Below are 16015 nucleotides of genomic sequence, written 5' to 3'. Positions count from 1 at the left end.
GGGGGTGGGGTTATGGACACTGGGGAGAGTATGTGCTATGGTGAGTGCTGTGAAGCGTGTAAACCTGGCGATTCACAGACCTGTACCCCGGAGTTAATAATACATTATATGTTTACTAAAAATTTTTTAAATTAAAAAAAAATTATGTTTTCTCTAAACATAAAAAAAAAAAGTGAGGTTTGTCAGACCTTAGAGAGCTAGCTATTGTCAAGATAGCTTACCTTGGAGCGCCTGGGTGGCTCAGTGGGTTAAGCCTCTGCCTTCGGCTCAGGTCATGAACTCAGGGTCCTGGGTTGGAGCCCTGCATTGGGCTCTCTGCTCAGCAAGGAACCTGCTACCCCCTTTCTCTCTGCCTGCCTTTCTGCCTACTTGTGATATCTCTCTCTGTCAAATAAATAAATAAAATCTTTTTAAAAAATTTAAAAAAATAGTTTACCCTTCATTATCCAGTAAAACTCTGGTCATGAGGCCCTTTGGCAATGCCACCTTCTGTATGTCTCAAATGTGTATCAGTGGGCCACATGTTAAGATGATTTTTGTGGTTGTTGTTATATTTCTCTTGCCTCTTTATTCTTCTCCTCATTTCCCCCCAAACATATTTTTTAAAAATTTTATTTATTTATTTATTTGACACAGAGTGAAAGAGAGAGAGAGAGAGACAGCAAGACAGATACTACAAGTAGGGAGAGTAGGAGAGGGAGAAGCAGGCCTCCCGGTGAGCCCAATATGGCGCTCGATCACAGGATTCTGGGATCATGACCTGAGCCAAAGGCAGTCCCTTATCAACTGAGCCACCCAGGCGCCCCCCGCCCCCATCCCAGAACATTTTTGACCCTTAAACCTTTCAGGTTGCTCAGGGTGGAAGGTCTTGTCTTCTCCCACTTCACCTTGCTGAATAAGGAGGGGAGGGACATCTCTTCTACCGGTCAGCACTGGTCAGGTGGGAATGTATATGTAGGAATTTTGAAAGGCAGAGGCAGCTGAATCCAAGGTAGACAACATGCACAAACCTCCTTGAGTAGAAAGGATCCTCTGTCTGCGTGAAGGTGTCTCCACCAGTAGAGAGACTTCAGAAAAAACAGCAAAACATGATTAAAATGAATGAAAAAGAAGCCCAAATAAGATCCTTTGATGACCAAAATCTCCCTCCAGTCCAGGAGTTTAATTATTAAAGCAGTGGGAGGGATGGTTTGAAGCGCTGGTAGGAGTATTCATATCTTCTAGCAATCCTGTTACATTTTTGTGATAATCTGAGATATATTCACAACATCCCATTCTAATCCTGGGGTGCCCACCTCCTTGGGCTGCTGTCAGAACATTGAATCTACTCTATTTTGTAGGATTGTTTCAGGCATCTGTGTTACTTCAGTATCTAACCCACAGTGCTGCCTGGGAGTCATTTAGGACTTTGATCGTGTACTTATTAAGGGCTTCCATGTACCAAGTGACATCCCCCAGTCATAAAGAGGGAACAAAGGTAGGTGTCCACACCAGTGAAACGTGAAGTGTGTCCACAGTTCTTTTGAATTCGGAAGGTTGGCTGGGTTAGTAATGGTTTTCAAAGTGCATTGGTTCATCCAAATAAAACCCAGAGTGCAATGACCTAGCCAGCCTAGGGGAAGCCATGGCCTTAGGTTACAGCCATGTACCCACTGGGTCCCATTAGGAGCCTGCTGCCTAATTCTGGGCCTGCTTGTCTAATCAGTAGCAAACCAATCAGTGGCCTGAAGAACAATGATCGGTGAACGTATTTCGGATGGCGGCCATCTTACCTGCCCTGGGCCCTTCGCCCAGGTATCATCATTATGGTTTCTCTGTTCCCAGCAGAGAATCGTTTTCAGACTCAGCCGCCCAGTTGTGGGGGTGAGCCATATATATTTGTTCCAGATCTGATATATTCCATCCTGCATATACCGATAAGTTGGAGTTTGTCATTTAGACATTCTCTGGTACGTATTTATTTGTGGATGATGGCCAGGGAGATTCCAAGTGGTCCTGATCACAGGCCAGAGGGCAACAGTTTGTTTTGTGATAGCTCTATCAGGAAATGTCGTCATACTTGTGTCACAGGTTGTAACTGAGACACGGGTATAGAAGGAAAGCCTGTGATGGGGAGACCCACCAAGGCAGACCAGATGTGCCCAAAACAGGCAGCATCCTATGTATCCGGCAAGCTGTTTGATTTTGATGTTCAGCAAAACGCTGGGCCCGTGTTAAGAAGGAATTATCAGTACAAATTGGGGAAAAGAGAATGAGAAAGAGAGGTACAATGTTCGGTGTCATTTGAAGAGAAGTCTGAGGTCTTCCACAGGTTCACGGGAGTAAGAAAGCATGGAAGTTGGCACCGTGGGGTCCTGTGAGGAAGATACAGGTTGAATTCTTGGTAAAAGAATCCACGAGGAATGGCTTTCTCATTGTACGGCGATGATACATGATCCGGCTAGTAGGGACCCTTCCGTTTTGGAGTCAAGTCCCCCTCTCCTAGAATTCCTATTCTCTAAGTAAATCCCATCTCTCAGGTCTGTCTGAGGTGCATGTTACTGTCAGATCAGGTTTAGGGAGGATATGGTCTGAGTATTGGTGTCGAGATTCATGGATTAACCCACCCTCGAGTGAGTAATTCAACAGAGTGCTGTAGGCCCCATCTCTGGACAGATCTACGGTGAGAACAGGCATCCAGACAGTAATTCAAAGGGCCTTCCCCCTGCTGGTTGCTCTGGGGCAATTCTCGTTCTGGGAAGTCCTACTAGTAAATGAGTAACCCAGTTTTCTTGAGTGGAAATGCTGACTTTGGCAAGATGTCATTTTCAGGTGTGGGTGTCCTCTTTCGCCCTCCCAGAACATGTCGGATGCCGGGCCGAATGCAAACAGCAGTTAAATTTTAAGTCCTGGGCTAATTTGCTCAGTTATTTGTGCAATAAAGGATGGTCCATTGTCCCTTTGTACCGACCAAGGCAGTTCAGATCTAGGGTTGCTTTCCCTTAATAAACATTCTGTCACTTCAGTGGCCTTTTCTGTTTCACAAGGGATCGCTTCTATCCATCCAGAAAAGGTGTCTGCATAGACCAGTGAGTATTTATATCCTTTACAAGATGGCGTTTGTAAAATCTAGTTGCCAGTCCTCCCCAAGACATGTCCCCCGACTTTGGACTGGTTTTAAGGGGCAGGGTTGAGCCCTCTGGGATTTACTTATGTGCAAACCACACAGGGTTCCTAGTGGTTACATGAATCCCATCAGAGGTGTTCTTAATCATCTGCTGCACGGCCTTTTCACCCAAACGAGTAGCCTGATGTATACCATGCATTGGTTTCCATTGGTTGCCTTTGGGTATAAAGACTTTTCCTCTATCGTTTTTAAACCAGTCTTGTGCATTTTTTTGAAAATCCCCATTCTGGGGCTACCCAGATTTCTTGGTCCGAGTAGACTGGGGCTATATATCTGTTACTGGTGTCTGGACTGGTGTAGGACTCGGGACTTGCACCGTCTGCAGGTGATTGCCTCTAGAGTCCCTCGACAGGTCCTTCTGACGTCCCCTGAGGTGAATTACAGCCTCTGTCTTAGGTTTGGGGTACAGTCTGTAAAAGGGCTGTTAGTTCAGGCCCATATTTAATGGGAAAGTTATGGCTTGTTAATAAGCCTCTCTCTTTCCAAATTGCCCTGTGCATGTAAGACTAGGAAAGCATATTTAGAGTCAGTATAGATAGTAACCCTGAGGTCTTTTGCCAACTGTAAAGCACAAAGAAGTGCGATTAGCTGCACTTTCTGGGTGGACATATGTGCTGGGAGGGCTGTGACCTCAATAGTCTGGGTTAGACAGACCGTGGCACACCCTTCACCATGAAATTGCTGCCCTCCATAAACCCTTCGTCATGTGCATCACCCGCAGGAGAATCTTCCAAGACTGATCTGCTAGAATACATGGGATCAACAACGTCTGAGCAGTTATGTTTTACAGAAGAACAATGGTCAGGGCTGGACCTCAGGGCAACTGGGTTTCAGGTCTGGCAGGTCTGGAGGAAGTCTTCCGGTGTGTTTAAAAGCCAGGCCTGGTATTTGTAAGTTTCCCCTCATCATCTGTCAGTGGCCTTTAGTTTCTAAAGCACTTTGGACCTGATGTGTAGTCATCATAGGCTGGTACTGTCCCGTGGAAGTTCTGGGGCGTCCTCTCCCAGGCGGGCGGGGCCAGCCACCCCGCAAAGACAAGCCAGCCCCACGTGAACTACGTTGTCAAGTGAAAAATAGCCCACCAGACCCATTTCATGTCCTCATTTTTTGGGTCTGAACTCCCAAAACGTTTCCCTTTTTTTCTGCTACACATAAAGCAAAAGCTTTTCCTAAGTTCAGTAGAGCCAAAGCTGGGGCTGATAAAAGCTTTGATGAGACGCTTTGAAGGCTGTCTGCTGGACTTTAGTCCAGAGCAAAGTCTCTTCACTGGGACCTTTAACTGAATCATCTTATCTCTTGGCTAAGAGCCCAAATCCAGGAATCCACAGGTGGCAGAAGCCTGCCATGCTTGGGAAAGTGTGGAGTTCTTTGTAGTTGGGGACCCAAGATCTAACACAATCTTTTTTCTAACAGTAGGTGGAGTTCTATGACGTGGCCTTAGTTCATATCCCAAATATTGTACTTTCTGTGTAGATATTTGTACCTTTTTAGGGGAGGCGTGATGCCCTCTGTCTGCCAAGAAATTAAGTGAGGTTATGGAATTACTATCCGACATTTCCTTTGTGGGACTATGGATTAAAATGTCAACCACATGGGACACCTGGGGGGCTCAGTCCTTAAGCGTCTGTCTTCAGCTTGGGTCATGATCCCAGAGTCCTGGGATCGAGCCCCGCATCAGGCTCCCTGCTCAAAGGGAAGCTTGCTTCTCCCTCTCCCACTCCCTGTGCTTGTGTTCCCTCTCTCCCTGTCTCTCTCTCTCTCTGTCAAATAAATAAAATAAATATTTAAAAATAAATAAATAAAATATAAAATAAAGTAAAATAAAATAAAATATCCTTTACATTTTGAATTATAGTCCCATGAGGCAAGGATCCCTCTGGGAAGTCTTTACTGAGGGCAGCCCCAAGTGAGGACAGTCTAAATCCCTGGGCAAGACCGTTCAGGTTAATTGAGCTGCCTGTGGGCTTAAAGGTGAGGCCCATTCAAAAGCGAGTAGAGGCTGTGCCTCCTCACTTAGCGGGATGCAGAGGCAGCCATCTTTTAAGTCAAGCAGTGTTACATGCAACAGATGAATCACTGAACACTCCATCAAAACTAATGATGACTATATGTTGGCTAATTGAATTCAAATTAAACAAATAAATCAAGTACTGTAAACCAATGGGGATCCCCAGGGACCTGGGAGAGAAGAGTATACGGACTCGGTGCCATGGGATGAAAAGGGACCCACGTCCCACGTAGAGCTCTTCGATCTTAGGCCGTTCGAGAGTCCCCGCTTGGCTTCTTGACTGGTAAAACTGAAGCGTTGCAAGGAGATTGACAAGGCCTTAAAGTACCAGGTTTGAGAAACGTCAAAGAAGTGGTGTAACCCAGCTTTCATTCTGCCTCTGGCTTTAAGGGAAACTGTCTCCTATGAGGCATAGCGGCTGGGTCTTTTAAGGCCACTTTCACAGGTTGGGCTTTAAGAGTCCATCCTGGGACAGGGCAATCCCAGACCTGTGGGTTTACTACCTTCCGGATATTAGAAGGGATGTCAGGGTAAGGGTCTGGTCTCCAAGTGTTCAAGAGGACAAGCCATACTCTTCCTTATAAGAGCAGAACAGCTCCCTGGTTTATATATGAAATCTTGCCCAAGGAGTGGAGTGGAACAGGATGGAAAGACCAGAAAAACTGCATCTCAGCAGATGTCAGGCGTCGACCAGCTCACATAGACTGTGTTTAAAGTAGCTATTCCCGCCGGTGTCTTCGGGTCCTGGTGTGTATATTTACAGAGAGCTTCTGTGAAGCCTGCAACAGCCGGATTGTCAGCAGCAATTTGGGGGACTTTCCGGATTTTGTTCAAATTTACAGATTTGGAGAATCCTTTTTCATTTCTTCTAACAGGGAAGGGGTCATAGGATCGCATCTCTCTCTCTCCCTCCGTTTTCCTGACATTTCCAGTGTGGCTCAGTCACTGGGACAGCAGTGCCCCTTAGATAACATTCTCCATCTCTTGTGGCCAGTTTTTCCTCAACAAAGATTCAATATGATAGACAGACACATGTCACATATGTGTGTTTATCATATATCATATATATAACATCATCCCTATATGCATATATATGTGTGTATGTGTATATACACAAGATATATTTATGTATATCTTGTCAGGTCAAATCAAACACAGTGACTACTTGTTCAAAACCCTTGAAAAACTGAAAAAGGTTCCCAGAACATTGACCTAATAGTTATTTTATCTGAGCCAAGTGTGCCATGGAGGACAGGACATGGACTCCGATAATGCCCATTTCTCCATTAGCAGCCTCCCTAAGGGATGCAACACTGATTTAGGGGGAACTGCCAGGAGATGGGGAATTCTGTTCCTGGTGTGTCCAACTGGACCTGGAGCAGAGGGGTCTTGAGGCTTGTAAGGAAGAGGGCTAGTGATAGCATCAATGTCTCCTTTAGTGGGAGGCTTGTGGCTCCTCCGGTAGCCGAGGTTTATTAGGAGGAATGGGCATTCATCATCCAATACATCAGGAGGGGGCTTATTAGCCTGGCTAGTGGCCAAACACATTCTGCAAGAGCCCCTGAGGTTGGGATCCCAGTTTTAGGACCTTGAAGGCTTGGACATAGTGTACCTCTGTCCACTTGCCCTGTTTCCTGCAGGAGAGATCTAACTGGTGCATCATATTCAAGTTTAATGTCCCATTAATGGGCCATTTTTCCTCAGGAAGAAGAAGAGGAGGAAGGGGAAGAGGAAGAAGAGGAAAGAGAAGGAGGAGGAGTGGGAAGGGGAGGAGGAGGAGGAAGAGGAGGAGAAAAAGTGGTGCTGGTGAGGAGGAGAAGGAGGGGGGGAGGAAAAGGAGAAGGCGATGATGAACAGGCTTGTCTTTCTTAACTCTTGCCGTCTGAATTGACTCTAGAGGGTTAAAAGGCATACCAAGAGAAAATCCTTGGGGACTAAAGAAGAACCTGTGTTCCTAGAAAAGTAGAGAAAGGTCCATTACCAAGAAATGGTGGAGTTCCATGCAGGATGTGTTCGAGGTTTCTAGAGTCAAAGCAACTGGAGGCATCCCTCCAACAAAATTGCTACGAATGCAGTTTTGCACTATAGGAGGGATGCTGGCATCCCTCCATTTCCCGCATTGTGTCCTGGGCTACAAATGGGTGCCAGTGAATGGACCTAACTAATGTGCTGTGCCAAGAAGAACCTGCTGTTTTCAACCCATGGAAAACACTAGAAAAGTTTTACAAGGGGAAATTACACAATGCTGTAAGTAGTTAGCAGAGAACATTGACGGAAAGCAGTGAGGATAGAAGTCCATCATGGTCTAAGCAACATTCCAACACATGGCGTCTTTCACAGCCAACTTCCCTTGGAAACAGGTCCCTGGTTGGGTTTTAATTCAATTGCGTATTGGTTTTGGCCGGCTCCAAGCGGAGGTCCCATGGCCAGAAGCAACTAGACCAGGGATGTGAAGAGGATCACATTAGACCAATGAGGAGGAAACCTCACATGGAAGTCTTAAGATTGGCAGCCGTCATGATGACTTAAGTGCCTGTCCCGTTCCCGAGGTAGACAACTTTGTATAAGAACAGGAAGGAAGAGAGGGCATCAAGTTTCTGGGTCTCATTACCATTCTGGCCATGATACTAGCTTCTAGCCAAAACCCAGACTTTCTCCTCCCCGTAGAATGGCTAGAGGACTACAGCCTAAGCAATCCACGTGAACGGGTTCCACTGAGACCGCACTCCTGGAAGAGCCCCGGCGTGAGAGTGAAGAAGAGGGAGTCACTCTGGGAGTCACTCACCAAGTTTGCACTATGCACTGTACTATGACTCGGAGTCCAGACGAAAAGGTAGGCCCCACTCTGGGAGCCAAATTATGATGTGGGGGTCAGTGAGTGAATGGTCAAGAAAGAATTCTCAAGACATTTTCTGTGCAAAAAGTTGCCTTTGTTATGTTAGTAAGTGTCAGGGATAGCAAAGTCTCTAAAGAATTTGTGTCTGTTGAAAGTGAGGTTTCTAGGACCTTAGAAGGACCTAACTATTGTCAAGATAAGGTTACCCTTCGTTATCTAGTAAAACATTAGTCATGAGACCCTTTAGCAAAGCATGTTCCATACATCTCAGATGTGCATCTGTGGACCACACAGAAGATGGTTCAGTGTTGGTTACATTTTTCTTGTCTTTGTTCTCCTCATTCATGTCTCCCAGACCCAGAAACTGGAAGTCCAAGATCAAGGTGTGGGCAGGTTCAGTTCCTCCTGAGACCTCTGTCCGTGGTGTGCACAAGGGCCCCCTGCACTGTGGCCCCACATGGTCTATTCTCTATGGCGACATGCCATGTGTGTCTTTGTGTGTCCTAATCTCCTATAAGGACACCAGTGCTGTTGGACTAGGCCCCACTCCAATGGCCTTATTTTAACTGAATCCCCTCTTTCAAGGTCCTACTTCCAAATATAGTCACATTCCGAGGTTCTAAGATTAGGGTTCAATGTAGGATTTGGGGGGACACCATTCATCCCCCAGCACTTCTTTAGATGGTGGGGAAATGGGTGTGGGGGGGGGGTGGATATCCACCACCATCGCTCCAAGAAGCTGATATTAAGGTGAAAGCAGGACAGGTGAGGAGTCAGCCATGGCGGGGGGTAGAGGACCTTCCAGACAAAGGAATTGGCTGGGGCTCCGAGCCTGGCCCGGAGGCCAAAGTGGCTGCAGTTGGGTAGAGTGGGGTCAGAGGGGCTGGACAGGCTGGTGAGCGACCCAGGCCTGACCTGTAGGACCCAGGAAGGGGTTGGGCTTGATAGAAATACGGGGCACTCCAGTATTGTTTTAACCTGGAAGTCGTCTTTACCTTCCTGGTAGCTAGTTGGCAGAGCTAGGCTGGAGACCTGACTGTATTCTTGGTCAAGGAGTTTTGATAGGAATTCCTTTCTGTCCTCAGGGTCAGCCTCTTATGTCCCTGCCCCCTTTACTCCCAAGGCCAGATCAGCCTGTCAAGTATATTCAACTACTTGGCCCAACTATTTCCACCAAATTAAATTTCCGATCTGTAAGGGCCTCACTCTGTCTTTCTGGTAGTTTTCTCTCAAGTGGTCAGCCCAGAGGTGTATCACTCCTGCGTGATACACAGGGAAGAAAGCTGGTATGAAGGCTCGGGTGCCCGACAGTAGTTTTGTGTTAGAATCCTGAAGGGACACTAAGATGTTTGAATAAAGGGCCAGGACCACACGCAAACCTCCTTCCTGGGCTCTCCTGTCCCCAGCTGCCCTGTTCAAGCCCTGGAGTGTATTAAGAGAAGGGGCAAGGTCAACCAACATCGTATACCAACAGATGGCCAGACTTCTTCTAGGACAGTAGTTTCTCCCCCCACCCCGAGTCTCGGATTATAAGCTGGACATTATTCCGTGCTGTTCGCATACAGCCGTTCTGAAAGGCAGAGCTGTCTCCAGTGTCCGGCGAGGCCCTCTGACACATGGGCTTGAGGCTGGTCTGTGACCCGAGAAAGCTGCCCGGCAGACCCCACAAGGCATTCAGCCAGACGGGATCAGAAAATCCAAGTTCAAGAGAATCGCTGTTACACGGCTAACGACTGAAGTGGGGGTAAGGGATGACCGCGGGACGTTCACTTTTAAGCCGCGTCCCCTGGGGTGTGCGTCCCCCCACTCGCACAGCTGAGCAGCACACGGGCAAGCAAGGGCCACGCCTGGGGCAGGGTGGCGGGGCCCGCGGGTGCAGGGACGCACACAGCCCACGCGGGGGCCACACTACACGGGGCAAGGAGTAGGCTTTGGGCTCAGACTGCCTAAGATCGGGATCTTGGGAAGGTTATTTAAACCCTGAACCTCACTTTTCTTACCTGTGAAATTGGGACGTTCATCATGGAGCTAGAGGTGACCAAGGAAGCTGCATGTGTAGGCCGGGCCGATCACCACCCGCCGGGCCTGGGCCCCACAGCGTCTGGTTTTCCCCTCGCTGCTTCTGTTCCCGCTTCCTAGAGCACCACCTTCTCAAATGGCCCTGCTTCCTCCCCTACAGACACCTGCATCCCCAACACATACACGCGCACCACGTTCACTCACGCTCCCTCACAAACACATTCATTCACATGTACACACACACAACATTCACTCTCACACGTTCACTCACACTCACTGACACACACCACATTCTCACACAAATTCACCCTCACACTACATATTCACTGACACATTCACTTACACTCACACCACACACACACAACTCATTCACTCACACACATTCAGTCACACTCACCACCACATTCACTCACACACACACATTTACTCCTACACATTCACTCACACTCACTGACACACACACACCACATTCACTCTCACACAAATTCACCCTCACACTACACATAATCACTCACATTCACTCATATACACCACACATTCGCTCACACACATTCACACACACACACACCTCCACACGTTCACTCACACACACTAACACTACACATATTCACTCAGTCACACTGACACACCACATTCACACACACATACCACATTCACTCACACACATTCACTCATACACACCACACATTCACTCACACACATTCACTCATACACATTCACACACACATACCACATTCACTCCCACACATTCACTCATACACACTCATTCCACACACACACCATGCATTCCCTCACACACACATTCACACCACCACAGACACACATGCAGTCTTGCACACGCACCTACACTACAACAGGTGCGACTAAGTGTCAGCTGTGACTCTAACGCGCCCACCTCTCAGGGACCAAACACAGAACTGCCTGCATCAGTGTTTATGAAATCTGGGAACCCTCTGCTTCAAAGTCACATTATCTTTTCTTTTCCCCTAGGAAAAGCCAGTACATCGTCTTTTCCTCAGACGTTTGAAATACCACATCTTTTCATTCACTGGACTCTACATCTGCCTGGGTCTCTTTTGCTGTTCACTACTTTGCTTGTTAATTTACTAGACACGAGATTTGTGGGATACTGCATTGTTGGGATGTGCTATGCCGTTCAATCTACTATGTCTGTTGGAGTACTGTACTCTCACGTTGTTGTGTGATACCTGGAAGGACAAGTTTCCTCCAATTATTTTTCTTCCAAAATGTTTCTCTTTTTAAAAAAATGTAATGCTTTGGGACGCCTGGGTGGCTCAGTTGGTTGGGCAGCTGCCTTCGGCTCAGGTCATGATTCCAGCGTCCTGGGATCGAGTCCCACATCGGGCTCCTTGCTCCGCAGGGAGCCTGCTTCTCCCTCTGACTCTGCCTTCCACTTTGTCTGCCTGTGCTCACTCTCGCTCGCTCTCTCTCTGACAAATAAATAAATAAAATCTTTACAAAAATGTAATGCTTTCAGACATTTTCTTCCTATATTTCATGTCATTTTTACTTTATCCCACTTGAACTTTTAACCAAGGGAAGTGGCCAAAACAACCCCCACTACACCTTGTCCGAGTGTAATAAAAACTCACGTTTTGGTGGCTCAAAACACTGGAGTGCGTTGGGTGAAGATGTGCTCCTTCAAGCGAAGACATGAGGCAAAAGTGGGGGCCTGAAAAGAGACTGCATGTGGCTGGGAGGAGTGCAGGACTCTTAGAACATCAATAATGCGTTTATTCATGAAAGGGAGGAGTTCGAGTGTAAAAAACAGTGAAATTAAATAAGTGGATATAAGATGCCAGATTATACTTAAAAGGTGGAAAAGTGGTTAGTAGATAAAACGGCAAGCACGGGGGGGGGCGGGTGGGAGGGTGCGTGCACGTGTGTGTCCTCGGACGCTTGGGGAGATGCGGCAATAGATGACAAATCAAAACGTAACATGTAGGGACGCCTGCGTGGCTCAGTGGGTTAAGCATCCGACTTTGGCTTAGGTCATGGTCTCGGGGTCCTGGGATAGAGCCGAGCTGTTGGGGGCTCCACGCTCAGTAGTGGGTTGGGGGTTCTATTTCACCCCTTCCCTCGGCTCCTCCCCTGCTTGTGCTCTCTCTTTCTCAAATAAATAAAATCTTTTACAAAAAAAAATGACATTCAAACCTTCACCCTGAGAATCAGAAAAGGCTAGCTCGTGAACCTGTGTTAAGAATGATCAATACAATCATTGTTAGAGTTAAAAACCAGGATATGTAACTTTCAAAGACCAGAAAATATTGTAAAGCACCTCTCCACACTAGTGAAAAAATGAAATTAAATTTAATTTAAAAAATGAAAATGAAGAAACAACAAAGAAGTGGAACAAAGAACAACATAAGAGAAGTAAGGAAAAGTATAGCAACCAGAATAAAAAAATATAAATGATGTAATACCCCAGAGTAAGAAAGAAAACTTTCAAAAAGTTCCTTAAAACAAAGTACAAGCATGTACTCTTTATAAATTGTGCCTACAAAAAGCTGATGTGCTTAGGTTAGAAGTTGAAGGAAGTGTCTGAGCAGAAGGAAGCCAACTTTGTTCTAATTCAAGATCCTCTTGGCTATTTTAGCATTTTGCATTTCCATTTTTGGAATCAGCTTGCCAAGCTTCACGACGCTGGAATTTTGCTTAGGATTGGGTTCAACCCACAGATCAATCTGAGAAAACTGGCGCCCTTACAATGCTGGTTTTGCAGTCCCTGGAGATGACGTGCCCTCCACGCACGGAGCACTTAGACTCCCAAGGATGCTTTGAAGCTTTCGTCTAAAGGTCTTGCACATATTTTAATGTATCTATTTCTAGGTATTTGATTTTCATACTATTGTAAATGAGGCATTTTTGAAATTTCATGTTCTCCTTGTTAATTACTGCACTGAGAAATACAATTGATTTTTGGGGTGTTTTGGTTTTATATTCAGTAACCTCTCTAAATTTACTAATGTAAATACTTTATGTAAATCTCTTTGGCTTGTCCAGGTACACAATCATGTCTTCGGCAAATAATGAGTTTTATTTCTTTCTTTAGAATTCTTCTGCCTTTTTTCCCCCTGGCCTTATCACACACACATAGGACCTACAATATAATGGCGAATTGTGTGGCATCATTGACTCATTCCTGATCTATGAGGACAGCTTCAATAGTCCATCATTAGGAAGTTTACTTAAAGTTTTTGTTTACGTTTTGTATTAGATTGAAGATGGACCATTTTACCCCATGTTTTCAAGAGTTTCGGTTGTTTTTTTTTTTTAATGCATTAAATCTCATAAAATGTTTTATTTTTCTGGATCTATCTAGATCATATGGTTCTTATATTCTTGATGTTAATGTGGTAAATTACATAGACTTTTAAGTGTTAAATCAGTCTTACATTGTAATAAACCCAAATTTGACCTAATGTATTATTATTTTTATATGTTGTTGAATTTCACTTATGTTTTATCTAGGATTTTTGCATCTGCCTTCAAAAGAAAGACTAGCCTACCATTTTCCTTTCTGTGATGTCCTTGATGGGTTTTGGTATAATGTTTCGTTGGCCTCAAATCTGATTGGGGAGTCATCCCTTCTTTTTCAATCTTTGCAAGAGTGTGTGACATGGGTGGCTACGCAGTGTATAGTTATGTCCCTTTTTCCTTTTCTAATATTGGTTATACATATTTCTTTCTTTCTCCTTTTTTTAATTAAATTTCTTGGTTTGATTTAAATTCAAGTTAGTTAACATATAATATATTATTGATTTGGGGATAGTCTTTTTCCTTTTTCTTGATCAATTTTATTGAGGTCTTCAAAGAAGGAGCTTTTTGACTTTTCTCTATTGTGAATTTGTTTCCTATTTCGTGGACCTCTGCCCTTGTTCTTATTCATTCTTTCTTCCACATTTTAGATTTGCTATTCTTTTTCTAGTTTCTTGAGAGACTGACTTTCAGCCCATCTTCTTTGTAATAATTTCAAGCTGTGAGTTTTTCTTTTACACTCAGTTTTAGCTTTCCAGCACAGGGTGTTTTTTTTTTTTTAAGAATTTTATTTATTTATTTATTGGACAGAAAGAGAGAGAGAGATTACAAGCAGGCAAAGAGGCAAGCAGAGAGAAAGGGGGAAGCAGGCTCCCTGCTGAGCAGAGAGCCCGATGCGTGATTTGATCTCAGGACCTTGAGATCAAGACCTGAGCTGAAGGCAGAGGCTTAACCCTCTAAGCCACCCAGGCACCCCTCCAGCACAGGTTTTAATTGGTCATAGTTTCATTATCACCTACTTCCACCAGATATTCTCCATTGTCTTTTCTGATTTCTTCTTTCACCCATGGGTTATTTAGAATTGTGTAGTTTAGTTTTTAAACAGTTGGGGGATTTTCTAGTCCCCTCCCCCGACTTTACTTCCACTGTGGGAAGAATATTCTTTATTATTTTAACTGTGAAGAGTTTTTGGAGGCTGGCTTTATTGCCCAGCCATGATCAGTTTTGGTAAATGCTTCATGTGTGATTCCAAACAATGTGCATATTGTGGGTTTAGAGGGCAGTGCTCTATATATGTCAATTAAGTCTTTTGCTAATTGCATTATTCAACTTTCTTGCTTTTTAATAATTCTATAACACATTTGAAATATGTTAAAATCTGCCATTATGGGGGCACCTGGGTGGCTCGGTCAGTTAAGCATCTGCTTTCGGCTCAGGGCATGATCCCAGGGTCCTGGGATTGAGCCCCACATCAGGCTCCCTGGTCAGAAGAGAACCTGCTTCTCCCTCTCCATCTGCTGCTCCCCCTGCTTGTGTTCTCTCTCTCTCTCTCTCTCTCTGTCAAATAAAGAAAAAACAAAAACCTACCATTATGATTGTGAGTTCATCTATCCTCTATGTCTTGTCAATTTTGCTTCACATGTATTTTAAAGCTCTGTTATTATATGCACAGATTAAGATTTGTGATATCTTCTTAGTGGGTTGGCCCCTTTCTCATGCTCAGATGTTTATCTCTGGTAACATGCTGGCCTTAAAGTTGACTTGGTTTGGCATCAGTGTAGCTATATCAACTTCTTCTGGTCTGGTTACCAAGCATATCACTTTCCATCCTTTTACTTTCAACCTACCTGTGTCTTGGTGCTTAAAGTCTGTTTTCTGTAAATGGTGTATAGTTGGATTTTAAAAGCTATGAGTCACAGTCTTCATCTTTTTTCGTGGAATATCTAGGCTATTTACGTTTAATGTAACGACTGATAGAGTTGTGTTTATATCTACCATCTCACTGTTTGCCTTTTATTCCATCCCTCTGCTTTATGTCCCTTTTTTCTCTCTTTATGACTTATGAAGTAATCAAATATTTCCATCATTTTATTTTTCCCATGCTAATATTGGTTATACATTCTCACAATATTCTTATAGTGATTATCTAGATAACTTTTTATTTTAAAATCAGGAAAAAAATCTATTTAAACAAGTATCAAAGTATGCTACAGAGCATACTGAGAAAATATATCAAAACGAAAATAGCAATTATATGCCAAACAATAATTCAATGTATATTGGTTTGTAGTATATAAATCAGGTGAAGACTAATGAAACTACATTTCCCAGAACCCCCTTTTCTGTATGGTTCTGTTTAGACCTGAAAGGAGAAATGCACAAACTTGGAAGTCCGGAATGCTCAACCTTAGCAGCAGAAGTCACTAATCATAGAAGGATGTGATGGCCACCTGTAGTGACAGACAAATGCACAGACAACTGGTAGACCCTAGCTATCTTTACTTTCCCCCACTCTGGGTCCAACTCATCCTCCTGATTGCTGGCCCTTCTAATCAACCATGTGCCCAGGCCACCACCAGACACCTGTGGGTCCTACACAGGTGACAGTTACTCAGAGGCAAGATCTCCCTTGAGGCAAAAGTTTCCCTAGATTTCACCATGGGCGCTGCCCTGTGTGGTCCCACCTGTGGAGGCTAGACCTGCAAGG

The 16015-nt window shown here is 44.8% G+C and overlaps 1 protein-coding gene and 1 long non-coding RNA gene across 5 annotated transcripts in view; one reads left to right on the top strand and one right to left on the bottom strand.

The window, feature by feature from the left end:
- SRD5A1 (steroid 5 alpha-reductase 1) overlaps positions 1–12977 on the top strand; it is a 58526-nt gene extending 45549 nt beyond the window's left edge. Inside the window, exons 9-10 of one of the 3 annotated variants that reach the window (XR_014309875.1) lie at positions 7842–8007; positions 11020–11313. The gene's annotated coding sequence lies outside the window, so the exon portion shown is untranslated. Of the gene's footprint in view, positions 1–7841; positions 8008–9232; positions 9730–11019; positions 11314–12646 lie in introns of those variants that run through there. The other 2 variants (XR_014309876.1, XR_014309874.1) reach the window with 2 other exon arrangements.
- Positions 1–16015, bottom strand: part of LOC309861333 — a 37823-nt gene that overhangs the window by 9609 nt on the left and 12199 nt on the right. The window lies entirely within an intron of this gene.

This window comes from Mustela nivalis (assembly GCF_964662115.1).
Source record: "Mustela nivalis genome assembly, chromosome: 3".
Lineage (NCBI taxonomy): Eukaryota > Metazoa > Chordata > Mammalia > Carnivora > Mustelidae > Mustela > Mustela nivalis.
This window is presented reverse-complemented; position numbering and strand designations above follow the sequence as displayed.